This window comes from Periplaneta americana, chromosome 3 (genome assembly GCF_040183065.1).
Source record: "Periplaneta americana isolate PAMFEO1 chromosome 3, P.americana_PAMFEO1_priV1, whole genome shotgun sequence".
Taxonomy (NCBI): domain Eukaryota; kingdom Metazoa; phylum Arthropoda; class Insecta; order Blattodea; family Blattidae; genus Periplaneta; species Periplaneta americana.
In genome coordinates, this window is record NC_091119.1 from 68,851,554 (window position 1) to 68,875,474 (window position 23,921).

Consider the following 23,921-nt stretch of genomic DNA (forward strand, 5'->3'; position numbering starts at 1 on the left):
GACGATTCAACGCGAATGAAAAAATCAACAAAGACGATTCAACGAGAATGAAAAAAAGTTGACAAAGATGACTCAACGAGAATAAGACAAAGCGACAAAGACGACTCAACGAGAATGAAAAACGTCAACAAAGACGACTTAACGAGAATGAAAAAAAAAACCGACAAAGACGACTCAACGATGAGACAAGGCGACAAAGACGACTCAACGAGAATGAAAAAAAAGCCGACAAAAACGATTCAACTAGAGTGAAAAAATGCCGACAAAGATGACTCAACGAGAATGAGACAAGTCGACAAAGACGACTTAACGAGTGAAAAATGACGACTTAACGAGAGTAAAAAAAGTCGACAAAGACGACTCAACGTGAATGATACAAGGCGACAAAGACGACTCAATGAGAATGAAAGAAGGCGACAGAAACGGTTCAACGAGAATGAAAAAAAGTCGACAAAGACGACTCAACGAGAATGAAAAAAGGTGACAAAAACGATTCAACGAGAATGAAAAACATCAACAAATACGACTAAACGAGAATGATACAAGGAGACAAAGACGACTCAACGAAAATGAAACATGCTGACAAAGACGATTCAACTAGAACGAAAAAAAAAGCCGACAAAGACAACTTAACGAAAATGAAAAAGAAAAATCGACAAAGTCAACTCAACGACAATGAGACACAGCGACAAATAAGACTCAACGAGAATGAAAAAAATCGACAAAAATGACTCAATAAGAATGATAAAATTCGACAAAAACGACTCAATGAGAATGATGAAATTCGACAAAGACGACTCAACGTGAATGATAAAATTCGATAAAGACGATTCATCGAGAATGACAGAAGTCGACAATGACGACTCATCGAGAATATTACAAGTCGACAAAGACGACTAGAGGACATAACGGGAATGATAATAGTTGGGAGGACATAACGGGAATAATAGTTGACAAAGATGACGGAAAGAGAATGATAAAAGTCGACTCAGACGACTCAACGAGAATGATAAAAGTCAACAAAAACTCAGTGAGAATGATAGAAGTCGACAAAGACGACTCAACGAGAATAATAAAAATTGTCAAAGACGACTCAGGAGAGCAACAGAAGTCGTCTATGACGACGAGGGCAATGACAAAGAGCCGATGTCAAAGAAAGATGATTATAACAATGCCAACAATAAGAACGACAATGAGAATAAAACGGAATAAGACAGTAAGAACGATGATAATGACAAGGACGGAGACAAGGACAACAGCAAAGAGAACGACGTGAAATTAAAGACAAGAGAAAGATGAGGAAGACGATGTAGTTTCACAGCGTAAGTTCTTTGTGTCTTCTGGTTAAGCCTCGTATTTTCGCTGCATCTTACTACGTAAGAAAACCATGTAGCTATTACCTAACACAGAGCGTCTTTTCGGCATCATCGCTGGTCCTCGGCGAGCTGCCGGTGTCCGTATCCACACAGCCATCTACCTCCTGCTAGACTAACCGGTCGGCGGCAAGGCACGAGGGCGGGATGCCATTACAGAGGACGTTATGTCATCATCTTCGGGGCGAAATCGCGTGGAAACTTAATTGCGGATCCGAACAATCCATGCAGCCATCCGTGTCCACGACGCCCATCCAAACTTGAGAGGGCTCGCAGAGGTGCTGCAACGATTATCCGCTGCCGTATTCTAACTCACTACTAGCTGCGCATTGACAACAATGAGTATCGGAAGTAAATGCTCCATACAAATTCGAGTGGGTTAAAACACGCACAGATATGTTGATCTGTTTATACGATTTAACACAATGTAATTTACATAACAAAATACGATAAATTCTACTACAGGGTTCAAAGACGTGTATAGAATGCTTATGTAGTATTAAGACAGTATATTCTAATTGTACCGTACATTACGTATGAAATAGAAATATGAGAGGCAATGACTATAAATTCACTGTCCCTTGTTGCATACTTTAACGGCAATACTACTGTGGATTCGTTGTTATCTTCTCACTGTATGCTTCTGGGTACGCATAAAATGTATCTTTTTCCCGTTTGTACATTCAGTAAAAACACAGTTACGACAAAACAGAAAACAAAATAGATTAACTGTAGCAGACACAAAGTTTATGATTATGTCTCGTGACCAGAATATTGTACGAAATGAAAACATAGAAATTGGAGATTTATCCTTCGAAGAGGTTGAAAAATTCAAATATCTTGGAGCAACAGTAACAAATATAAATGACACTAAGAAAAAAATTAAACGCAGAAAAAATATGGGAAATGCCTGTTATTATTCGGTTGAGAAGCTTTTGTCATCTAGTTTACTGTCAAAAAATCTGAAAGTTAAAATTTATAAAACAGTTATATTACCGGTTGTCCTTTATGGTTGTGAAACTTGGACTCTCACTTTGAGAGAGGAACAGAGATTAAGGGTGTTTGACAATAAGGTTCATAGGAAAATATTTAGGGCTAAGAGGGATGAAGTTACAGGAGAATGGAGAAAGTTACACAACGCAGAACTGCACGCATTATTTTCTTCACCTGACATAATTAGGAACATTAAATCTAGACGTTTGAGATGGGCAGGGCATGTAGCAAGTATGGGCGAATCCAGAAATGCATATAGAGTGTTAGTTGGGAGACCGGAGGGAAAAGACCATTGGGGAGGCCGAGACGTAGATGGGAGGATAATATTAAAATGGATATGAGGGAGGTACGATATGATGATATAGACTGGATTAATCTTGCACAAGATAGGGACCGATAGCGGGCTTATGTGAGGGCGGCAATGAACCCCCGGGTTCCTTAAAAGTCATTTGTATGTAAGTAAGGCAATACCTTCAAACACTACAGAAAAGTAATCTACCATTATCAATCATTACGGTTTAACAATGCTCCATTTTGAGTGGGTACAAAGAAGTAAGAAAAACAAATAGGTAGCCTATTCGTATCTGTTTTATTCTCATCTATAGCAAGTTATAATTAAAACTCAATGTAAACTATGATGTAAAGACTCATCATCTGACTGATATATCGAAGAGACTGAATTCTAGCTCCAGCAGAATTTGCGAGGTTTATACAGAGTGTTAACAGAAGGCTAGGAGGAATATTTAGATTCCCTCACCGTGTTATTTCTGTGAATAGACTGGAAAAGGCCGAGTTTAAGACTGAGTTCCCTATAACATTTTGTACCGAGTGTTCTCCGGTAGTAGACGGTGAGAATACGAGTCCTGAACACATCGAATCCCAATGCCGAAATCAAGGCAAAATAGCAGCTTTACCTTCCTACGTATCTCTTTCAATGACACTTTACTGCTCTTAATATTATTTCCTGTACCATTGGGATTATCGACTTATCTCGGAACTGTTAATAGTTCCTCTGGTTACGAATGCCGTCATATAAGCAGCTACTCACTGCACGAAGAAAGAAGCATTAGAGATTACAGTGTCAGTTCTGCTGTTAATTATATTTACAGTATTGAACGTTCGGTAGTTGCCAGTAATTTCAATAATTCTGAAGCTTTTATTTCTCGCCATTTAATAATATTTTTATACAAAGCATGAAGAAATCACTGGATAGTGCCACAAAAATATTTTAATATTGAGAATTTGGCGAAAACAAGTTATTAGCAACCATTGTCGTATAAAGTGTTCATGATATTACGTCTATATTATTCAAACAAGCAACCGAAATCACGCCATCAGGGATTAGTAAACATGTTGGTTTAACGACTTTTAACAATGAAAAGAAATAAACCTTAACTGAAAATAGCTTTCATCACCCCTGAGAGTCCTTGAAAATGCATCCAACATGACACGAGAGCCATGCGTAAAACTGTACGCCTACTGCAGCATAACTTAGGGTAACCAGATTTCCAAAATAAGAAAGAAAGAAAAAAAAAAGGACACTTATTAAAGTTGACCTCGATCAATATTTTATCTAAACATTAATTATTGCTTGTGTTTATATAATATCGGTGAGCAATAAGGTCCTGTTTTATTTATTTTAAAGTAATAACTAGGCCATAATACTCGTAATTATGCAAGTACATAATAGGCTAGCATGGATACTTGGCTAAAGTTGTTGTTAACAATAATTTATATTGCAACTAGTCTGGATTAATTAGGTTAACTTATCTGTTTAAAAATACTTCAGGTTAATTGGACCTTACATCATATCCATATCCCTGTATTCTGAATTTGTTTCATAACAAGATTTCTTGCCTCATATTAAGTTCTAACTATTTTAACATTCTCCATGAAGATCAACCTGTACAATCAACATCATATTTCTCTGATGAGTACATTTGCTCTAGAAGTGTTAGCCTTTCCTTCAAGAAACTATAAAAGTCCATGCAATACTGTGTATTGAAATGACATTTTGTGAATAACATGGACTTCAATGAATTCATTACGGTGACATCTGATGAAAACAGTAGTCTATTATTAAATAAAATAAAAGAAAAATAAATATTTTGACAATAATTTAGGGAAACAGGACGCAATTTAAAAAGAGGGACACTTGGCGTCCCGAGCATACTTTTCTCGGAGTAGGGGACAAGAGGCTGAAAAAAGGGACAATCCCGTTAAAAACGAGACGTCTGGTTACCCTAGTGTAACTTGAAGAAATAGACGGCGCTTCTGGGACACGGTGTGCAGATACAATAAATTCACTGTTCTTGATAAAATTTGGTTGTTCCCATCGAGGAGACATGGGATCTAGTTCGAGAGAGTAAAGAATCATAGTCTAGTGCAGCGGTACTCAGCAGGAGATACACGAAGAATTCTTAGGGGGTAGTAAAATTTAAAATAAGCATATATTTCATTAAAATTTTATTTTGGATCGACTGTGTTAATAAAGGAAATATTGCAGTTTTTCAACTCTGAACATAGTGGAAAAAATGAAGTTTGTATTGCTGATGAAATTTTGGAAATAATGAACTGTCACCTGGGAAATCTCAGAATACAGTTTTTTAAATACTTTCCAGAAACTGAAAAAGAAAACTCGATTACTAAATCCGTTTTCCACCATAGTCATCAATTCCTCTGAACTTTTCTTAAAATTGAAAGGAAGTTTGCTAGAAATGTCCGTTCATAGTTCACCGATAATAAAATTTCAAAACTTGTCAATTTTTTACTTTTGTAAAGAGTGTACAGAAATTAGTGACACTACCATTTCACACCTTCTGCCATTCTCCTCTACTTATTTCTGTGAGCAGAGTTTCTCTGCATTGATATTAATCAAAACGAAACACATTGAATCTAAATTCACCCATAATATTTGCATTCACGAAAATAAGGCCAAGAATGGAGGAGCTGTCGTGTGGAAAACCACCTCAGACATCTCATTAACAGGTCAGAACCACTTAAGCTATAGATTAATGTGAGCTAATTTTTATATTCTATAACATCTGTAACTTCGTTCCTTTAATTATTTATTTAATAGCATGATCTATCTTTTATAGTTTAAAACTGAGTAATTCCATAACTGATAAATTGTTGAGCTCGACCATCAGCCTGATATGACTGTCGGCGAAGATTCTTCTGCGAATATTGAATCGATGTTTATATTCAAAAAATGAAGAGCAGTTAGAAGAAGAGCAGTTTGGCTTCAGAAAAGGAAAAGGTACGAGAGATGCCAATGGACTGCTACGGACAATCGGCGAAAGATATATAGAGAAAAATAAAGAAGTGTATGTAGTATGTGTGGATCTAGAAATAGCAGTTGACAGAGAGGATTGGAATAAACTGATGGGAATGCTAAAGAAAATTGGCGTTGATTGGAAAAAGAGGAGGCTGTTCAGTAATCTTTATGTGAAACAAAGAGTCAAAGTCAGAATAGGAGAAGATATGTCAGAAGGAAGCGAAATAGGAAGAGAAGTAGGTCTACATCACCTAACCTGTTCAATATCTACTTGTAGGGTTTAGTGAAGAACATGTTTTCAGAACATGGTAGGAATGATAGTAGAATAAAGTGCATAAGATTTGCTGATATGGCGTTGTTAGCAGAAGAGGAATGATACTAAAGAATATTCTACCGGAGCTAAATGACAGCTGTAAGCAGTATAGAATGAAGACAATGGTCATGGGAAGAAAAGTAAAGAAAATAAACTTGCAAATTCTAAATGAGGCAGTACAGCAAGTGGACAGCTTCAAATACTTGGCATGTACTATAAGCAGTAACATGAGCTGCTGCCAAGAAATAAAACGGAGAATAACAATGGCAAAGGAAGACTTCTGGAGAAAGAACTAAGTAAGAGACTAGTGAAGTGCTTTGTGTGGACTGTAGTATTGTATGGGACAGAAACATGGACAATGCGACGAAGTGAAGAGAAACGACTAGAAACATTTAAAATGTGGATATGGAGAAGATGGAGCGTGTGAAATGGACAGACAGAATAAGAAACGAAGCTGTGTTGGAAAGAGTGGGTGAAGAAAGAATGATGCTGAAACTGATCAGGAAGAGGAAAAGGAATTGGCTGAGTCAATGGTTGAAAAGAAACTGCCTTCTGAAGACTGCATTGAAAGAAATGGTGAACGTGAGAAGAGTTCGTGGCAAAATAAGATATCAGATGATAGACGATATTAAGGTATATGGATCATATACGGAGAATAAGAGAAAGGCAGAAAATAGAAAGACCGGAGAATGCTGGGTTTGCAGTGAAAAACCTGCCCTTGGGCAGAACACTATGAATGGTTATGTATAATTTCAATAAGCATAGCAACTTTGCATGTAGTGAAAAAGCGTCTCTAGAGGTAAGGAGAGAAAAAAGGTTTGAATACCACTGGTCTACTGCATGTGTACGTCAGCTGCAGAAGCGTTCTGCGTCGCGGATCTGATACAACCAGATTCGCTTCCCAAGGCTCATATCCAACATGCACGTTCACACTCGGATCAAGGCCAGTTTTCATTCCTTTGAAATATACTTTCACTGTCTATTTAAATGCATGTGAATAATAAGCATTTATCTATTTCAGAATGTCGAATCTGGAAGTACAAATTTCAGAGTCTCCTTATCGCCTCTCTTCTCTTCTCTTCTCTTCTCTTCTCTTCTCTTCTCTTCTCTTCTCTTCTCTTCTCTTCTCTTCTCTTCTCTTCTCTTCTCTTCTCTTCTCTTCTCTTCTCTTCTCACGTTTATCGTCAGTAGTATCTCATTTCCCGTCTCTCCTGTCTTTCGTATTCCTGTTTGTCTCTCTCCCTATCCTGTCTCGTCTCACTCTTCCCACCCTCTTCGTGCTTGCTTCGACATCATAGCCACATTTTTACGGTCTGCCAACATGTATACGACCTTTTGGTTTACTCTGATAAGTAAACCTGTTCTCCAGGCTCCTCTCGTCCTTGTTACAAGATTTCATCACCAGTCTAGGACCTAGGCAATATAGATGCAGTTACGAAAGAAGCTCGAAGGAAAAGCTTTTGTTCTGTAATATCAAACTCTACGGATCAAGAAAACCACAATCTTAATTTATTCCCTTGTTTAGACGTTATCTAAAGTAGTCGGTATGTGCAGAACTGGCGATGTTCACATCCGGTCAACACTACGAAGTGCTTGCTATCCTCATAAAGTCAGATCAGGACTCTGTGTAGCATTAATTTCTCCATACGCTTAGGTTCACTCACAACTGAAGGCAATCTTTTTTAAGGACACTATAAATTCTTGGGATGTTTTCCTGCGGATGGAAGTGGAATAGGCAAGTCTGTGTCGTAGATTTACCTCACATAAAAGAGCTCTATGCAGGCAGCATTTACCGAAGATTTGTCACTCATGTCAAAGTATTAGGTTGGTGCATAAGTTCGTAGCGTTTTTGTTTCGCGTGTTGGTACTACAGTTGCTATTGGTTTATTTTTCGATTGCCATTTCTTATTTGAAGTTCAATTGTTATGCTTGAGTTTACATATTGAAGTTTTAATTTTTGCAGATAGTGAGTGGAGCCGTAGACGCTAGAAAATGGAGTGTCAAGTGGAGAAAGTGGAACATTTCCGACATATTCTTCTTTTTTATTTCAACAGAGGGGCGAAAGCAGCGGAGGTGGCCAAAAACATTTGCGCCGTGTATGGGGACAATGCTATCGGAGAGAGCACGGCAAGAAAATGGTTTTCTCGTTTTAAGGAGGGTCGTTTTGACATTAGTGACACTCCACGTTCAGGAAGACATTCGGAGTTTGATGAAGACCGTTTAAACACATTAATCCACAATGATCCACATCAGTGTACCTGAGAACTGGAAAATGTGATGAACTGTGACCATTCCATCATCGTACGACATTTGCATTCAATGGGCAAGGTTAAAAAGTCAGGTGTATGGGTACCGCATGCTCTAAGCCAAAACCACAAAAATAAGCAGGTAGCCATATGTGCATCTTTGCTTGCTCGTCATCGATTGGCTCGTGAATAACATCGAACATTCCTATCCAATATCGTTACTGGTGACGAGAAATGGTGTCTATGCTAACATAAGGAAAGGAAAGGAATGGTTGAACTCGAGCGAAAGAGCTCCCTGTACAAACGCCAGCGCGCATCCACAAAAGACAATGTTATGCATCTGGTGGAACTGAGATGCTGTGTTGTACTACGAATTGCTTTCCCGAGATGTAAGCATCATTGCCGACATTTATTGCCGCCAACTGAGACGTCTTGCACACGCAATCCAAGAAAAAGACCAACAAGACTGCGTGAAGCGATGCTACTCCACGATAACTTCCGTCCGCACTCTGCTAACCTGACACAAAACGCTATTCAGGAGTTGGTTGGGAAGTCATTCCGCACTCACCTAATTCACCTGATCTTGCGCCCTCAAATTTTCACCTTTTCCGCTCTCTATCGAACAACCTTCAAGGAACTTCCTTTCCGGATTAAAATGCGCTCCGAACGTGGCTTGACGACTTCTTTAACTCAAAACCACGTGATTTCTACAGGTGTGGAATCGAAAAACTACTCCAGCGTTGGCAGACTGTTGTAAATAGTGAAGGAGAATATACTGTTCATGATTAACTACTCTCTTATGTGTATCTGATGTGTTTAATAAACTTATGAAAAAACGCTACGAACTTATGCACCAACCCAATAAAATGCTGTTATTCAACATCCTCTCTTATTAGCATGACCCTATGAGTACTGGACCCTATGAGTACCTCAGAAAATTAAATTCTTCACACTGCCAAACCAATAGAATCCAGAATTCGTTAGTTAATCAAACACATTTTGAAGATGATCTGAAACTGAAACTGGGAAGTTAATGTATACAAGAACTAAGGTTGCCAACCCTCCGGCATTTAACTAAAATTTTTAAAAGTCTATCGACTCCCGTATTTTTCTTCCCTTCGAGTGACATTCTCCCTTAATTTTGCACAATGTATAAATCTATTTGAAATATATAATTTAATTTTTCTGTGATTGAAGGTGATTTTTATGATGGATTCTGATGTTCCAGAGATACACTGAAATATACAATCTCTGTAGAAGATTGCCAAAAATAACTTCAGGGCTCACCAGTTTAAAATCGAACAATGTTAGAGTTACAAATTTAGAAAAAATAACTAGCGAGGTGTGTTGTAAGCATACCAGACAGCAATGCTCATGCAGGTGTGTCTTCTCTCACGAACAGTAAGTGAACAGATATTCGAAATAGGAGTACGACTAATCAAATCAGAACTGCAATTCGCATTCAACTTCACCTACTTCTGTAGGGAATTTTACAACATGTTTGAATGTTTCATACTCTTAATTTAAGCATGAATGCCTAAGTGTATAACAAACTTGTTTTCACTACCGTTAACTGAATTGAATAATTTGTCAATTTTCTATGTGAAATATTGTAGATCGCTTAGTCTCCCGTAACAGTTGGCAGCCCTAGCAAGAACATCGTGATGCACTCAGGTTAAACGGTCGTGAATTGAAGAACACTTGTTCCTATGAGAGATACAAAATAGAGAAAGAGAGAGACGTGAGTTTGAAAATGAATTTAATATAAAATTATCTGTGTTTACAGTTTCTCTACATTAAGAGAAAGGAACGAAATTTCACCACTCTTAATGAAGTCAATATGTCGTGCTTATAAACTTCCCACCTATTTTGGACTTACTGTCACGATACCAGGCGCAGGGAACAAACACGACTTCCAAATGATTTAATACGGATTAATTTTAAGTAATGTGATAATTGGGAAAGGTTTCAAAGAACAGACAAATTTTCATTATTTACATCACAAAGACTTTATTACTAATAGCATGGATTAATATTTTGTTATAGCGACAGCATTAAAAAATATAAAAGCTGCTATAGATTCAAGCGTTCACTTTCGCTCCGAGAGCTCCCATTACATTCCGGTGATATTAGCCTACTTAGAATATGTGGTTGACAAAAGTAAGTGGAATGAATGAATGAATGAATGAATGAATGAATGAATGAATGAATGAATGAATGAATGAATGAATGAATGAATGAATGAATGAATGAATGAATGGTTTAATAAGAGAACAGAACAAGAACGGAAGAGAGAAATAAGAGATGAAAGGAAATTTAAGACTTTAAACAGAGAGAGAAACAACGAAAGACAAGAAAAAGAAAAGAAAATAATGGAAATAAAGAAATAAAAATAATAGAACAATATAATATTCTTATTGAATTTGGTATTCCCAAGAAACTAGTTCGATTAGGCTAATTAAAATGTCTCAGTGAAAAGTACAACAGAGTCCATAGGTATAGGCCAGTTTCTGTCGGATGCGTTTCCTATTCACTGCGGGCTAAAACAAGGAGATGCACTATCACCTGTACTTTTTAATTTTGCTTTAGAATATGCCATTAGGAAAGTCCAGGATAACAGAGAGTATCTGGAATTGAAGCGGGTTACACAATTTGCTTGTCTATGCGGATGACGTGAATAAGTTAGGAGAAAATCCACGAATTGTTAGGGAAAAGATGGGAATTTTACTTGAAGGAAGTAATGAAATAGGTTTGGAAGTATATCCCGAAAAAATAAAGTATATGATTATGTCTAGTGACCAGAATATTGTACGAAATGAAAATATAAAAATTAGAAATTTATCCATTTGACAGTTATTTACAATGTTGCCGACCCAAGACTTCGGCTTTCTATGTAGATGGCGCTGATACTTCCCATCATTTGAGCACACTTACGGCATAGGCTTAATGATCGCTGCACTTAAGGGAAAAGTAAAGTCAAAAAATGTATCTCTGTTATCTACTTTTCCCTATGAGGTGAGGGCCTCCAAATCTGGCACGCACTGCACTTTAAAAGGAAGTCAGCTGTCTTTAGAACTATTACTATGCACAATTTCTCTGATTCGTTAAGCTTTTCTCTACTTAAGGTATGCTGTACTACTCAGGTCCCTGAAATAATAGCATAATAAATATCCATAGAAATATGCTACTATCATATTTTCGTTATTTATGATTTTCATAATGCTCACGTGCAAAACCTCATTGTTCTATCATGCAAAACGTTCGCAACTGTTCTCATAAAAACTCTGAGAAAAATTAGTAAGTATTGGCCTACATAAAAATCGTATATTTAAAGAAAAGTCATTTTCTCTACAATACCCGATGTGCCTAACGAATGAACGTTTGAAAAGTTAACATAGACGTTTAAAAGAAAGCGTTGAGAGCGTCTGTATGTAGGGCCCGTTAAGAAGTCATTAGCCAAGAATGAAGAATTTATTTATTCCTCATCACTCTTGTCTGGACATGGAGGATTTGATGCATTCCAGTTCAAATTCGCAACACCGATAATTATCAAATATAAATACAATATATATAGTTTCACTAGTATTATGAACAACAACTTCTTAATTTAACAACTTTGCTAATAACAGTTTAGTAGTCTACTAGTCTGTGTATCTTCTACTATACTATAAATACTGAAATATCACACTTTAACTTACTGTTCTTATCCTAAACTTACTCATGACCTATAAACAATTCTTGTTCACTCTATTATCGTAATAGACTCGCTATTCATATATTTACTATTCGCTATATGTTTCACTATTATTATTCTAATTCATCGTTTCACTTGTCCCGCATCGTGGTGTCGTGGTCTAAGGATCCTGCCTAGGACTCGCGTTACGGAATGCGCGCTGGTTCGAGTCCTCCTGGGGAAAGATCGTGGGGGGATCATCGTGCTGACCACACGATACCTTAATTCTGGTTGGATGATCGTCCACCTCTGCTTCGGCATGTGGGCGTGAGGCCAGTAGCCGGGTGGTCGGTCTAGACCCTTCACGGGCTGTAGCACTACGGATTATTATTATTATTATTATTATTATTATTATTATTTCACTTGTTTACTAAACTATTTAACAGATTATTAATTTGGTTACTCCTTAACTAATAGCTTTTGTAGAGTGAAGGATTCTCTCACATTATAATCTGTCTTGACATAGTTCCTTTATCTTCTTTTCCCATCTAATTTTGACTCTAAACAGAAGTTTACTTAAATTATTAAGCTTCTTAATGTTTAACGGCCCACTCAGTTTTATGAAAGCTATCTTCTCATTTATCTTCAAAAATGTATTTTCTACTCCGCAATTCTAAGGTCATTTGTCGCTATGCTTTTTAGGAGTAGGCCTACATGGATTGCATCTTCAAAACACTCGCATAGGGGACAGATATCCTTGGCCACATTACTTCTATTTTTGAGTCTCCAAATACCTAATCTCCACCAGGCTAATCCTACTCTCAGCTTCTCTTGTTCTTAATCTGACATAACCCTTCCTGTTTTCAGAAAGTTTTCATTTCTCTATAATCCTTCAATGAATCCAAGTTCGTTTCATTATTAAAATCCTCCCGTCTTGAGATTTCGTAGGCCTATTCTCTGTTTTTTTTTATAGTTTTACTAATAATCTTGGCATTTAGAGTCCCTATTTCTTTCCATAACCAATTTAGACCTAATACGTTCATTTCTGATTGTAATTCTTTTTACCAGTTCCATTTTAGATCAGTTTTATCTAGAAATACAATACTTCTTTTTAATCCACATATTATCCCTCAGCATAATGTTACATAAATATTTTATTTTCCTTTCCAGGATTATTCCTAGGCTACTATCCATCCCCATCTTCAGTCCCGCTGTCAAATTTGACGCGTTCCATGGTACAGTAGAAATGTTTTGCACAGTTTAGTTCTTGATTCATAGGTACTTATACTAGTCTCTGTACTGCCACATATTTCAACGTTATACTATAATATTTTAGATTCTATTAATGCCCTGTACACATTTGGAAAATTCTTCACTCCCAAATTCGGCCGCTTATTTAAACATTTGCTTATCTTCTACATGAAGTGCATTCTCTCCTTTATTTATCGCTATTTAATTTTGACATTTCCAATTTCCCTTATTATCTATTAGGTCTACTATTCCTAGATACATGAATCTGAAAACGCATTCAAATGAGTAATTAGAAAAATGGCTGAATTTTATATTCTACACAAAGTAATCACATATTGTGTTCGCTCTATTTGTAGCTGCATTTGTTTTGTCAACATTAAAGAACCCATATTACTGCATTTATTACAATTTTATTATTTATCTACAATTTTCAGTTCCAAAAAATTTTCCTTGACAATGAATGCTGCATTTGTGTCAATCTTTGTTCCTACAAACTTTTCACAGAAACTGCTGTCACAGTCTGAAGGAGAAATGTGTTATTGTTTTATAAATGAAAGGTCTGCAACAATCAAGAGAACAAGATCGCTCATTTCGCGTTTGCTATTACTTTGTTTCTCTGTAAACAAACGTTGTGAAATTTTACCACGCTACATCCTCACGAGTTCCTGCACTTTCTTTCCCTGCTACGCCAGCTTACTGTAGGATTACGGAGGATAAGAGAATAGGCCTATCATGCGAGCTACTGCGTGACACACTGCATGCAAAAGTGCCTTATTACGTAATTTAATTGCTTGATCGGCAGCGCGTCCAAGCCACAGAACGCGGAACTGACAAGTCACACTAAGTGACGTGTGTGTGGACTACACAGGACACGGTACATTCGTGTACACAGTGTACAAACTTGTCATTGAGTTCAGTGGACGCATTATAACCCCTGGGAGGTAAAGATGAGATGAGTGAGCGGCTTTCCAGCTTCGGAAACACTCCGGAGCTAACAAAGGCAGGTCCTTAAAGCAACCGTGGCGAAAATGCGACTCACGAGCACATTGTGGCTCGCAATGATAGCTCTGTATGGGTTCTTTAATGTTGACAAAACAACATTTCTCTTGCTTCGTAACTCCACCCCCACCCTCTCACTCACTGGAGTTAAACTCCGTTTCATTTGTATTTGTCTCTGACCTGCGAGTGGCGTGTCGTCGCAATGTCTCTCTCGAAACCATGTACCTCTGCAAAAACGAAAGTCCCAAGTAGGATGGGAGGACGCATTTTTTTTGCTGCTAATATGGTGAGAATATTAAAAGTATGATTTGTTCACAAGTATTACGAGGAAAACGTTTGTACAATATAAAACAGCATTTACATGTCACTCATGAAACATTAAAAGGTTAAGTGTTGTTGTTGTTGTTAATATTATTATTATTATTATTATTATTATTATTATTATTATTATTATCTTCATCATCATCACCTGTGTACGTCGATCCTTTTTCAGCAGATGTACGAATAATGCGGATAACAATGAAAATAGTAAAAACCTAATTTAGATTACGACTGATAGAAAAATACCTTCGTGATCAACTACGACTGGCAGTAAGTGACATAATTTCTTATTTTGAAACTCTGTCGCAGAGACATTCTGAAGACAGTTAATTTTAGGTTGTGATAATGTGTCCTATGTTTTCTTGTTCATTATTTTCTTCCTTACACGTACTAAACATTAGTTTCTAACCTTATACTCTACAAAAATATATTAAGTGCTGCATCACTTCCCCTTCGGGTGTCCGCCTCCCTCACAGGTGCTATGCACGTTGCAGGTTACACAGTGGCTCGGCGCAAGATTACATTTTCGCCACGGCTGCCTTAAAGGGTTATCAGAGCCGTGTTGTTGGGTAAAGCATCAAATTTTCGCAATAATGTCGCAATAAAATAATATATGTAATCGTGTAAAAACACATCACATTTCCTCTACCAAATTTTCTCTGACGAGAAGAATTACATAAATATATAACTAACTAAGATTATTATAATATTTGATACAGATGTAGTGAAATAATTAACACAATTATTACTTTAACCTACTGTTAACTCCAAATCAGTGAAATGAACAAACTGCAACCTACAGAAAAAGTTGCAATAATTTCAGATTTCACATAAGCCCGTCATCGGTCCCTATCCTCAGCAAGATTAATCCAGTCTCTACCGTCATATCCCACGTCCCTCAAATCAATTTTAATATTATCCTCTCATCTACGTCTCGGCCTCCCCAAAGCTCTTTTACCCTCCTGCCTCACAACTAAAACCCTAAATGCATTTCTGCATTCCCCCATACGCACGTGCTACATGCCTGCCCATCTCAAACGTCTGGAATTAATGTTCCTAATTATGTTAGGTGAAGAACAGAATGCATTCAGTTCTGCGTTGTGTAACTTTCTCTATTCTCCTGTAACTTCAACCCTCTTAGCCCCAAATATTTTCATAAGAACCTTATTCTCAAACACCCTTAACCTCTTGTGAAACGGATTTATATTTTTTTCTGGCTTCGAACCCTCAGAATTCCAGTTACATGTTACTGTACACGCTACATCATGGTAGCGATTAATAAGGTAAAAAAGCCTACAACCAGAATATCACAAAGGATGTCACGATTTATAATAATTGTTAACGTTGCAGAGGATTTTGTTGCACTAGACATACAGTTTATGATGGAATGGAATGGAATTTAAGTGAAGGGGACAAGGATGATCCAGCACTGCGACCTGTTGAGATCTATTGCGCTAACCCTCGATATGGAATGAGTTGCGTGCCATAGATCCCCTACGCGCACCAACCCAACCACATGACTCCCTTAACGACCTGTCCCTACAGCCAACAGAATCCATATACCATTCCTGCTTGGGCAACTTCCCCCAAGGCCCCCCTGTCGGTCCGAGACGAAACTCCTCCCCCGAGTAGGTCCGCCTCGGGTGCTCGTTGAGAAGCCATCGAACGTCGTTTAGCTACATTCCACGGAGGCCGGTCGAGAGAGCCAGTAGTTCCGGGAGGCCGCCTGTAGAGTGATCTGAAAAATCAGAAACGGGATGATGGGGGAGGAAAGGAAGTGGCGAAGATGAGTGGGGTTCCGATCGCCTCATAAAGTTACCTGATACTCATCCATAGCAGTGAGGGAAAAAAACCCCAAAAAAACCTCACCCAGGCAACTCGTCCTGACCGGGAATCGAACCCGGGACTGCTAGGTTCAGAGTTAGACTAGCTAACTCCTCAGTCACAACAGTGGACTACAGTATATGATTCTCAAGACTTGCATAAAAACAGAAAACTGGCGTGGCCTAGATGGTTAGCGAGCGGACTCGTGCTTCGAAGATGCAGTCGAGCGTGAGTTCGACTCCCATTTGGTCTGATTATTCGATTCAATTCTTACCGAGATTTCTCCAATTGTAAAACGAATATCAGGTAATCCATAGCGAATCTTCTCAAAAAAATCATCTCGCTATCACCAGTTCCATTGACGCCGCATAATCGCGTTGTTGAGAGAGCGTTAAAATTATCAACTGAAATAAATGGTATGGCTGTTAGTTTCTCCCTTGCCTCTAGAACCTTTATGTACAATTCCAAATCGATGAAAATAATAATAAAAGTGTCGCTTCTATCCAGAAACAACTAGCTATATCTTGATCTGTCTGTATACATGAAGATTGACAAGAAACCTGTCAAAACTAACAGCGCAAGCATGCATTTGAAAAATACAAGACTTTGTTATTTGACTGTTCATATCCTCCTGAGGGAGTTTGGCGGAGTCCAATGTCAATATCGAACCATAAGAAATAAATAATACTTGTCGAGAATGCGAAGGTACAATTCCAGCAAGCACAAGACCTTCAATTACTATATTCTCACCGTCGCGTCGCTTCCTTGGGAAGAGAAGTGAGAGCTGGAAGATAAACTGTAGGTTCGAGTCTTACCAAAAATTCCTATAGCTTGTAGGTTCGAGTCTTACCAAAAATTCCTATAGCTCTCATTTTTTAACTGAAAAGAGTACGAAATAACCACGAGGCCCCTTAGAATGTAACCACTAATTTATGCTTTACTGAACCGCCTCGTCCTTGGTTACGTCATACCGGTACTTTGAAAAGAAAGGTATGTGGTTACAGCGTGTTTATAGGCTATTAAAGGATCTCATTTCGTGGCTACACTAAACAGCTTCGTAGTTACTTCTTATTTTACACAAGAGCCTCGTGGTTACTTGTTGCTTTACAAAACTATCGCGTGCTTACTTCTTGTTTTACTGAACAACATCGTGGTTACTTCTTGTTTTAATAATTGACATTGTGGTTACTTCTTGATTTATTTAACAACTTCGTTGTTACTTCTTGTTTCACTGAACAGTCTCGTAGGTACTTCTTGTTTTACTAAACCGCCTTGTCGTTCCATCTTGTATTACTGAAAAACATCGTAGTTACTTAATGTTTTACTAAATAACATCGTGATTACTTATTTACTGAACAGCATCGTAGTTCTTGTTTTACTGAACAACATCGTGGTTACTTGTTTCTCTGAACAGCCTCAAGGTTACTTCTTGTTTTCCTAAGCAGCCTCGTCGTTACTTCTTATTTTACTGAAAAATTTCGTGGTTACTTCTTTTTCCACTGAAGTCTCGTGCGTACTTCTTATTTTACTAAGAAGCCTCGTGGTTACTTCTTGTTTTACTGAACAGCATCGTGGTTACTTGTTTCTCTGAAGAGCCTCAAGGTTCCTTCTTGTTTTCCTAAGCAGCCTCGTCGTTACGTCTTGTTTTACTGAAAAACTTTATGGTTACTTCTTTTTTCATTGAAGTCTCGTGCGTACTTCTTGTTTTACTAAGAAGCCTCGTGGTTACTCCTTGTTTAACTGGACAACTTCGGTGGTTACTTATTGTTTCACTGAACAGTCTTGTGGATACTACTTCTTTACTAAGCAGCCTCTTTGTTACTTATAATTTTGCTAAAGAGCCTCTTCGTTACTTCTCTTACTAAACATACTTTTGGTTATTTCTTGTTTTAATAAACAACATTTTTGTTATTTCTTACTTTACTAACAGCCTCGTGGTTACTTCTTGTTGCATTGAACAATCTAGTGTTTACTTTTTGTTTTACTAAGAACTATCGTGGTTAATTCTAGTTTCACTGAACAGTTTCGTAGTTACTTCGTATTTTACTAATAGTCTCCTCGTTACTTCGTAGCTAAATGACTTAGTCACATGTTATAATACTAAAGAGCAGGGCCTGATTTACAATTTCAGAGGCCCGGAGCTTAATTTTCTTTATGAAGCCCCTACTTTTCTTATATGATAACTAGGCCTTATCTTATTTTATTTAAATTCTGTCACCTACCTCCTTTCACCATTTATATATTTCACAGAGCTTCTCAATTTTCTATTTTGAGGAGAATCATACCATAAGGTATTAGTGATTATGTGTGGCCACAAGACAGGTCAGAGCTGATTGCATTGATTGAGGTACCGGTACTATCCCTTGTTTCCTCTAGTGCAGTAATTCAAGAATTTGAAAGGAATGTTCATTTTTCCTAAATTATGGCTTAGGCTTATACAATTTAGTAGCTGTGGTGGATTGTTGTCTCTGTATGTCAAAATATTCATCAGTCTGTCTTAAAACATTCTTAACTTTTTAAAACTGGAGATCTCTGTGGCAAAGGAGTTACTGCTAGTAACTTATGAACGAATATACTTGCTCAATGACCAGCGTGGTTTTCCTGTTGTTGATTTCAATAGCTTTCCGTTTTCTTTTATAGACTATTAACTCAAATAATTGGTTTGGGAATTCCATTTTTAATTATGAATATTCCTATAAAAATACTTTAACACTACCACTACACACCAATAATGGTCCTATAACAACAAAAATGAGATAAGCAGTAAGCTACAAGAAATACAAGTACTAGGCACTTGGTTTAGCACTCAATGCAATGAGAACTGACAATGTTGTTCAGTTTGGCTGCTGAATTCATTACTTACTAATTATTTAAATACACCTACTATTACAATTTCAATAAAATGTACATGATAGCCAACTTTTACAAGCTGAACACATAAAACTCTGCAATCAACTTATTACTCTAAACGTAAAACAATGAAGTGGTTTTTTATGCATTTTCTAACATAATTTATTATATAATTACTTATTTCCTTAATTCTGATTTTCAGTTGGCACAGTTGTTGTCTATTTGATTTCCATAATTCATTTAAAATGCTTGTTTGGATTTTGAGGCCCCCAGAGTCATGAGGCCCTGAACAGAGGGACCATAGGCTCCTGCTTAAATCAGCCCCTGCTAAAGAGCCTAGTTATTATTTCGGTGATTGTACTAAACAACCTCGTGGCTATTTTTTGTTTTACTAAACAACTTTGTGGGTAGGGCCTACTTCATGTTTATATTTAAATCTTCTTGTTACTTTTACTGAACATCCTAGTGGTTTCTAGTTTCTGCTAGAGTAAAAATACTTCTTCTCGTAAGTAAGAGGATCTTCTAGGCTGTGCACTAATAAAATTATAACTAGTATACACGGATTTCGTATTATTATTGCAACAGATGTACTGCATTATTCCAAACTCAACAGAACTTGTGTACCACCGTGTAGCCCTGTAGGTATGTTCGTCCTCTGTTGTGGATTCCTCCGTGATTCTCATAGCCTTGAAATGCGGGAACAATAAGTGGTATGTGGATACGGGTATTGCTTATCCCAGATAAAGAAAAACTCCAACAAATATAGAAAAAAGTAAGTAATCGCTGAGAAGTGACAGAAAGCGAACGACGTGCCAATAGCACGTGACATCTGGCAGGCGACACCTGCAGCACCGATCAGTAAGCATCTGCAATCGTCTTATGTTTATTAGAAAGGCAAAGTTTCTCGCCTGCACGATGGCGTCGCGGTTCACACAGATGCGAATGAAAGGGAGGAACTCTTACGTAAAACGCCTCGCTCGTGTCCAGGCTGTTCAAGTTTTATTAGGCAGAAAATTGTTCATCGTGCAGCCACAGAATGCATCACTACTATTAATCACCAGGGTTCGTATTCACCCCTCAATGGAGGAGGAGAAGACTGTTGATGGAGCAAGTTTTCTGTTTTATTATCGAAAGTTATTTAAATATACCGTCATATTCGTGGCTATAGTCGTCTCATCGTCCTCTCGCTGTCGTAATCAAACGGATCATGCAGGAATTCCTCAAATTCTATACAAGTACCTACCCAGTTTTCACTTTAAACAATTATCAGTAAGATGAGTTATTTCTTCGAAGCTTTTCATAGAAAACTAACTTTTTAAATTTGTTATGTACATTTTTCTCAAACACTGTAGTTGTTTTGAAATGTCCCGCAATCATAAATCACTTCCTTACGATCAAACTTAGTAGGTTACTTATTTTATTTAGGCTAACTATGATTGCAACTGCAGAGATTATTCAGGTTGAAACTCAACGTGGCGAGAGACTGTGAACAAATTTCACCTTAAGACCTTTACCAGAGATGGCAGTTCTTTTATGTGATACGGACCACCTAGCAGAGCTCCTTTTCAATTTCCTAGATATAGTAATGCACTTCACAAATGTGTATTGTACAACATTTTTTGCACGATCATATATTTAAAATTGCAAATACAATATATTTTGCACTGAAAATTTATAGCAATATTATTCCAAAGCCTTCGCGAGACTGCACTGTAATGGTAACTAAACTTAATTTAGTGCACTGTAATGGATCTATTTCAGTATAGTTTTATGTTATGTATCTAGGCTGCTCTCAATTGTATGTATTTGTATTTATTTAGAAGCGGTCTGTATAGCGCTAAATGCGTTGATCGATCAATAAATTATAAAAAAAAAATGTCATGAAGAATGGTTTCCCTAACAACCAGTTTCTGTATGGGAATTATAACTTTCAAGGCTTAACAACAGTAGCAGTAAATATGATAGTGCAAAAAGGATTTTAACGTTCTTTAAAATCCATCATCCTCGGATTCAACGACTAAGATGGTAACCAATAGACGTAAATATACATTCCAAGTTTGGTAATATTATATACATATTTGTCTTCAGTGTATTTTAACATCCGGATCTCTTTAACAAATTTTACTGTTGGGAGTAATGCCCACTATATTGATAAAGATTGTTACTACCTGCAACATCGCTACCATCTCAAAACGAATCACTTCTAATTTATTAGCGACATTTGCTTCATTCTGAATAAATTTAGAAGCATCATCGATTCGAATACTTTACATGGTTTGATTCGAATATTCTTTGTCTTAACTCAGCTAAAACTATAGTTATTTTTCTTTCATTAACTAATAAATATTTTAAATTGCCTAATTCTCCCCTACTCATAAACTACACAATTCAGGTTGTTCCCCAATTAGCTGTAATTGTCCAATTATAAATGAATCTTCCGAAATGAAAAATTTAGGGCTCATAACTGATAAACATCTGTAATGGGAAAAACATAACTACCTTTGTAATAAATTACGTAAAATTATATATTACTTTGTTCAATTGCAAAATTACATACCAATAAACGTACTACGTACTGTTTACCTTGCTTTATTTCAGTCTGTAACCCAATATGGAATATTAGGATGGGGTAGTACTAACCTCATTCCACTATATTTATTACAGAGAAGAATAATTGAAATATGCCTTAAAAAGGTATTGATTATCCTATCGAAAATTGTTTAAAGAATTTAAAATCCTGAAAATACACAAAATTTGTATTAATGCATTACTAAATTTGATACATATAAAAGCACACAAATTTCATATCAAATATAGTCACAAACACAAAAGCAAAGGTATGGATATAATACGTTTGTTTGAACCAAAGTGTTTAACTAGCACTGCTTTCAATCATAGTAATAATATTGCCCTTAAAATTTATAACAAATTAATAAAGAAATGTCTTCATCTATTGAATTCAAACAGTTTTAAATTTAAAAATGTATGTAAGCAGTGAATATTACTTAAGATGTTACTTATTGTAATTTATTTATGTAATCTTATATATTGAATCCTCCCCTGAGCACGAGAACACTCTCTTTCAGGGGAGTGCTAGAATTTTTGTATATTAATAATAATAAAATCCTTAACATTTAACATCATCTACAGACATCTGCATGCTAACAAAAGTGATCAGTTTTTTCTTTACCTGTTATATGATACATTTTCATGCAACATGTATTGGCAGTGTATGGATTAATGCACAGTGACACAAGCGGACTACAAGCTAAACACTACATCACAATCATTGATACTTTAACACAATTACGAATACTTACCCGTTTGCACTGAACCACATTCGCCCTAACATAACCAAATTAGTGAAATCAAGTCACAGTTTTTAGGAAGAATTATTATTCTGTAGAACTTGATTATAAAGCTGGCTTCCATGAATCAAATAATGATAATGTTAACGATGAAAGACGTAGTTTTTACAGGAAGGTCATGAACGTAGTAAACGATTGTTAGATTTAGTTCTGACGGAATAGCTTAATTTCGACTTGCTTGAAAGAGTTAGAGTCTAGTTACAGTTTACCAATACCGTACCCTCGAAGAGACCACCTCAACCCGGACAGCACAGCAAGCAGCTAGGGGCTCTATGCACCCTACTAGGAAAAAGTTACCACCAAGTTACTAGAGCTAGTATTAGGCCAGACAAGCCAGAGGGTGGCGACACAGTTCAAGAAGCCTCAACTTCATTCCCACTTTATAATATTGATTAATATTATAATTAAAACGGATATAGAAAACAATTACTTTGTAATAAATTGATAACTTTAGCGGGCCACACTAATTCTGAAGGAGAACGATATTTGGACCGTCTTTAGGTAAGCAATATTATTCACTTAAGGGGTTAGGTACAGCTTACAGCAGTAAAATTTTTGGAAATATTCAACATTTTTTTCCTCCATTACTGTATCTTGTCCAATAATGAAAATTAGTATGTCCTTCTGCTATACGGAAGAAATATTTTTACTATTTATTTTTATTTTTTATTTTTTCAAAATGCAAAATGTTGGCAGTTCACTGTGCAGTGATGAAGCGTTTCCCCTCATAACTCAAAAACTTGTTAACTTTTCCATGTTATCTCTCTTTTATTTTATTGCAGAAACTCATGTTTACAATATCATGCTCTTTCAATTACATTCCTTAATAAATAATATAAAAAATATATTTTTTATATTTCGTGTGATAGAAAATACTGACATTTGACCAGTTTTTAAAATGAATTTATTTTTATCAGACAATCTATCAAAGTTAGCGAAGTGATCTTGCATCATATTGTAGATATGACATGCATAAATACACACAAAAAAAAATTCAACACAGATTGTTGGATAGTTTTTGAGTTACGTGGGAAACGCATCGCCATTTGAGTTATGTGGGAAACGCATCACCACTGCACAGTGAACTGAATTTGAAAAAGAAAAAAGTATTTTTTTTTAAATTGTAAAAATATTTTTTCATGTAGCAGAAAGACGGTGTTTTACACATAGGCCTACTAATTTTTGTTATTCTACAAGATACAGTAATGGAGGAAAAAATGTTGAATATTTCCAAATTTTACTGCTGTAAGCTGTACCTAATCCCTTAATGGATGACTGGACGAGGGAAAATCTGTTTTGCTAAATTATTAATTTAATTTTAAAGATATAATACTTAAATTCTGGAAAAAAAAATGCAATCTATTTCGTCATTATATATTTGAAATGATCATATTCTGAACGCACAATCTTGTAACACCGAAAGTACTTCATCA

The 23,921-nt window shown here is 36.6% G+C and overlaps 1 protein-coding gene across 5 annotated transcripts in view; it reads right to left on the reverse strand.

Moving 5' to 3' along the window:
• The window catches only part of LOC138696140 (restin homolog), a 921,493-nt gene that overhangs the window by 253,933 nt on the left and 643,639 nt on the right, over positions 1–23,921 (reverse strand). The window lies entirely within an intron of this gene.